General features: G+C 36.2%; 1 protein-coding gene across 2 annotated transcripts in view; it reads left to right on the top strand.

The window, feature by feature from the left end:
• Window positions 1-5,858, top strand: part of KLHL3 (kelch like family member 3) — a 270,507-nt gene that overhangs the window by 28,326 nt on the left and 236,323 nt on the right. Inside the window, exons 3-4 of one of the 2 annotated variants that reach the window (XM_063604239.1) lie at window positions 1,848-2,006; window positions 2,579-2,632. The gene's annotated coding sequence lies outside the window, so the exon portion shown is untranslated. Of the gene's footprint in view, window positions 1-1,798; window positions 2,007-2,578; window positions 2,633-5,858 lie in introns of both variants that reach the window. The other variant, XM_055112976.3, reaches the window with a different exon arrangement.

The raw sequence follows: 5,858 nt of genomic DNA, 5'->3' as shown, positions 1-5,858 counted from the left end.
AACATATTCTGAACTGAGCTAGAAATTATCACTACCATCACGCTTAGACCTCATGTTAATACAGAGATGGCCACAGTGTGATGGTCACCACAACTACTTCTTGGACAGTGAGCAGTTTGGATGTTCGATGTCAGGACATCTCCTTATTGCTTCTGTATAAAGTTCATGAGTCACAAATCCTAAACCAAGTGGGATTACAGGGAGAATGCATATTCTTTGAGAGCAGGGACCTTGTCAGTCTGGTTCATTGCTGTCTCCTTAATACCAAGAACAGAGACTAACCATTAGTCTGTACTCAGTAAACCTATGTTGAATGAATAAATATATGAATAAAAACACTGATAAATCCCAGCTATCTTGCTTCTTCTGTTGTGTCAGTTCAAGAGTTGGTGTAGGGGAGCCTCAAAAGAGCTCATGAAGGCAAGAGTGACTTAGGGGACAATGTGTTCTGATGCTAATGTTGATTTAATCAATTTTCAAGATTTTAAGAAATTATACTTACCAGGAATGGATGATAAACTTCTGAAAGATAAAACAAGAAAAAAGAGAGAGATTTTAAGTGATGATAATTTAGTTGGGAGAAGGGGCCATATGTATATGAGAAATACCTGGAAACAAATACAAAATTGACTAATCTGGAGTCACAGACGGTAAGTAAATTCTTCAGACACTCAGAAAAGGTGCATAAAGGAATGAATAAGTGGCAGGGTAGAAGAACTTGATTTTAGTTCTGCTTTTATCACTAAATTGCTCTGTGACCTTGTGAAAATTACTTTACTTACCCAGACTTTCTTCATCCCTAACGTGAAGATTAGACCAGATGACTATATCTTCTCTGAATATGAACCACTGTTGAACACACTAATACTGAGGTGGCCTTTTTCACCGAAGAGAATCATTTTTTCCTAATTTCTCTGATTAAAATAAAATGGAATATTACATTATAAAAATACTGTAGCATTACTGTAGAAAAATACATGAAAGGTTAATAATGGTTTTCTCTATTTTTAATTTTTTCATGTTATGTATTTTCCAGGTTTATTACAAATTTGTATTACTTTATTTTCAACAATCCAATAAATGTTATTTTAACAGAAATATCATATCCTTTGTGTAATAAAAAGATTTTTTCCCTATATATGATGTGTAAATATTTAGTTATTTTGAATTAATATTTAAATGAGTATATTTTCTTCATTTGGCGTAAGAACTATCTTGGATTTGAACACTGGCTACAGCATTTACTAGCCTTGTGTCCTTGAGCAAGATTTTTTTGTATTTCTAATTTCAGTTATTTAACAATGAGGATAATAACACATATTTCAAAATGTTTATGTGAGGATTAAATGAGAAATTGTTTATAAAGTATAAATTCATTGTTTAGCATGAGATAGATCATTATACTTACTACCTTTCTCCAAATTAATTATCTTGTAGGAAAATTACCCAATAAAGTAAAAAGTTATGCATCAGTTTTTTTATGTTTTTACCCTTTAAGAAATATGTTTATTCTCATATTTCTTTTTGTTTATATGTCAAGAACTCATTATGAAAATAAGATTAATTTATGATGATAAACCAATCTTTTCACAGCTATGAAAATTACTCTTTCATCAAAACAGTTTTCTTTGTTGGTTATTGTTGAGAAATCATTTGGATTTGAGATAATAATTGTTTAACAGCACAAATCTTTAAGCCTTTAAAAAAATCAGCAATTAAACTTTAAAACAGGAAGTAGACTTCAAGGTTAACTGGAATTAAAAACAATTGAAAGGCTTATCATGATACTTTTCCTCAGAATCCGAAAGTCATCTGAGTTGGCTATCTGCACGTTCTCTCTGTACCAGTGAACTTGAACTGTGGCTGTGGTCTGGATTCTGCATTCAAACATGACCGACTGACCTCTGGTTGTAGGGATGTCTTGAAGATGCTGAAGAACAAACACAGAGTTCAGAGGATGGAAGAAACTGTTATACCATCTACAATGATTTGAAATGCCATTTGCAGTAAGAGTGCATCTTTTTTTAAATCATAATTATTGACAGCTGACTGTATCTTAAGGCGCTGTCGGGCATTCTTTTGGGCTTTGTAGTGTGCTTTACAGTCAGGTGTAAGTTATTTTTATCTTCATAGAATTATATTTAATGAGAAAGTTATTATTTCACTTGACCAGGAGCCATTTTATTCAAATTAGAAAACAGATTGGCTGAACACTCCTTCTGTTGTTATATTTGACTATTTTGTTGAGTACATATCTAGTCACAGATTTAGTCTTTATTATTGGTCACAGTAGCATGGGCAGTACAGTAATCAACCCTTATCTGCAGGGGACACATTCCAAGACCCTCAGTGGATGCCCGGAGACCATGGATAGTACTGAAACCTGTGTACACTGTGTTTTTTCCTGTAATACACACCTATGATAAAGTTTAATTTATAAATTAGTCATAGTAAGAGATTAACAACAACTAATAAAATAGAACAATTATACCAGTATACTGTAATAAGAGTTATGTGAATGTGTTCTCTCTCTCTTTCTCTTAAAATATCTTATTATACTCTACTCATCTATTTTCAGACTGCAGTTGACCGTGGGTTATTGAAACCACAGAAAGTGAAACTGGATAACGAAGTGAGTACTATGTTGTAATTTCTTAAGAGCCCTGAATTAGGGAACTTGGGTCAAAATATTAACTCTGCCACTGGCTGATTGAAGCTGGTTATAGGAACTTGGAAAAGACTATTAACTTCTCTGGAACTCAGGTTCTTTGTCTATGAAATAGGGCTAGCAAAATGTGTGGGGTTTTGAGGTTCATTTCACAAAGGTCTGAAAACTTCCTGTAAAGAGTAAGAGTTATACAGATATATAAAAAGTGTTTTTAGCTAGTTTAGTATCACAATGTATAAATGAATGGATGGCATTTATGTTAAATTTACCCCTTAAATCCTGATCTTTCTCCTCCCTCTACCTGCAACCCCAGAGTACCCTGGAATCTAGAATGATATTTCAGATTGTAACTTGGCAGTGAGACCAGAGAGCGGGAATCTGAGGTCTTTCTACAGGTGAGACTAAGGACCAGCCTAACCCTCAGGCTTGATGCCCAGAGGTCTCAGGGCATCTTATAGGGAAGGAATGCAGCAGGAGAGACTTGTAGAAATAACAGACATGTACGTGACAGCATCTGTTGAAAACAAGCTTCCAGAATCAATAGCAATGTCACTTATTCTTAATGACATTGTTTTGTTTGTCTCCCATCCTGTATCTGGTACAGATTAAATCCCTGCCCTGCATTTCATACTTTGAGCCAGCAATGGGCATTTATTCCAATTCTGCCAGGTTTGGTAATTGGGAGACAGAGAGCCCAGAGAAGGCTTAGCCCTAGTTTTGGTTTGACCTGGGTGATTGAATTGTGCTATTTCCAGTGGGTGAGAGGGAAGATAGTGATTCCTGGCTGTGACCTAATCAGGACTTAGTTACTACTTTGCTTGTTGACTTCTTCAGAATGGCATTTTATGGCTAGTTAAGAGAATTTGACTATATTTTGAGGTCAGGCAAAGCAGTCTCCTTGGAGGGGACAGTCTTAAGCATTGCCCTCCAGAGGTGGAGGACGGCCACAGAGCAGAAGTCTAAAGAGCACAGGGTAAACCATGAATTGCTCTGTGACACTGAGCAAATCATTTCACCCCTTTTCAGCCTCATTTTTTCTCATATATAACGGATAATAATCTCTGAAATCCTTTCTGATTTCCCCTTTTTTTCTTCTCACCGCTTCACTAATGTCTACAACTTATTTATAAAATCTAAACTCCATCATGCAGTATGGAGAGGTTACCTTGGTAAACACAGAGGGTACTACACAAGTGGATCCTGACAGGCTGCTGCAGGGACTCTGCATCTGGTTTAAGGAATAAAAGAGAACATGGTGCTGTCACTCATACTGTCAAAGCCCTGAAACTCAGGTCCATGGTTGCCAAAAACTGACGGGCTCAGTTCTAGCTGCTACTGACCACACCTTAACTTTCCTTTATGAAAAGCATGATGCTTCTAATTTCAGTGTCAGTTTGGGTATTTGCTCCAGTGTGCTACACTTGCTTCTTTATCCTTCAGCATTCCATTAGCTGAGATGGAGAAATACAACACTGGGCAATTATATTTGGGAAATGCATATTGGCAAGTATTTAGATACTATATATTAAACATTTTAAAAAAGTTTAAATTTTACTAAATTTTTTTTCTTCCTCCATACAATTGCTCTTCTTGGATCTTTTAGATTTCCAAAAAAGCATCTCCCTCCCCCGCTTTTTTTTAAATTAAAAGGGAATTCATTCCTCGGATAGTTGGAATATTCTCTTATGGGAACAAGTTCCTAGAAACCAACTGTCCCTTATCATCTGGCACACAAACAAAGGGCCAAGCCATAGAGCTACCATGGAGTTATTTCTGAAACCTATGGATTTCTTTCTTGTTCTTTTGAGTTCATGCAGCTAGAGGCTTTCTTCTTGTATACTTCTTAAGAAAACTGCATTGACTCCTTTTTCTTGGGCCTATGTCTCCATTACTAAGACCCTCTCAGAAGGCTTAAAACTGAACTTACCCTCTAGGGATTAATATACAGTGGTTGAACTAAGGTAGAGTAACTTGATCTGTTGTTGGAGGTTTCATTCGTTGGGGAGCTGATGGTCAGAGAAACTCTAGTGGTTTTCTTCTTTATCCTGTGGGGGAAACAAAACCAAACACCGTCAAGTGAAAGAAAGATTAGAGGCGACTTTGATAGAAATGCCTCACTGTATACACATTTGAATGTAGCACACATTTTTACCTATAATCCTTAAATTTCTCTACATTTGCATAATCATTTTAATACTTTTTTTGCCTTTTTAACCAATTATTAGTGGATTATGGTTCCTAATTGTTTCACTTTAAATTTCTTTTGTCTCAGTCTGGTAATCAGGGTGTGTTATGAAACATGTTGTCTAGAAGAAATAACCTATAAAGCAAATAATCACTTCAAAGTTTGTCTGCAAAGTCTTAGGTTTTTTTTTTTTGGTATTTTTTAAAGTGGAACTTTCACTATATTCACACGCAACAAATGCACATCCACATGAGATTCTGCACTTACCCTGAAATTTCTGTAGCACATTTCAACCACAATTCCAGAGATAAAACTTTTCCTTACTTCCCTGAGCACCTGCAAGAAAGAGAAAAAATAGATTTGTTCTAAATCTCATTGGGTTTTAATACAATTTAGTTCCAGTGTATTGTATTTACACTCGGACTAGCAGCAGGTATCGGTTACAGACAGGTTAATCCAGAACATCTGGATTCTTTTTATTTTATTTTATTTTTATTATTTTTTTTCTTTTTAGATGGAGTCTCGCTTTGTTGCCCAGGCTGGAGTGCAGTGGTGTAATCCTGGCACACTGCAACCTCTACCTTCCGGGTTCAAGTGATCCTCCCACGTCAGCCTCCTGAGTAGCTGGGACTACAGGCTGCACCACCATGTCTGGCTAATTTTTGTATTTTTAGTAGAGACGGGGTTTCACCATGTTGGTCAGGCTGGTCTTGAATTCCTGACCTCACATGGTCTGCTGCCTCAGCCTCCCAAAATGCTGGGATTATAGGTGTGAGCCACCATTGCCCTGCCCAGAACAACTGAATTCTTAACTCAGGATGGAACTACTTTAGCATTCTCCATTTTAGAAATCCAGGTGTTTACCTTTATAGAGTTATAGCACTTGTGCCCAGAGGAGGTATTGAGTCATTTCTCAAAAACATTATTTCAGAGGGCATAAATTAGTATCTGTGAATTTGTGTTTTGGTCTGAAGTCTTCAGAATATTTGTTATAGTAAGAAATAT

Source organism: Pan paniscus, chromosome 4 (assembly GCF_029289425.2).
Source record: "Pan paniscus chromosome 4, NHGRI_mPanPan1-v2.0_pri, whole genome shotgun sequence".
Taxonomy (NCBI): Eukaryota; Metazoa; Chordata; class Mammalia; order Primates; family Hominidae; genus Pan; species Pan paniscus.
Note: the sequence above shows the minus strand (reverse complement) of the source record. Positions and strands in the feature narration are given on the sequence as shown.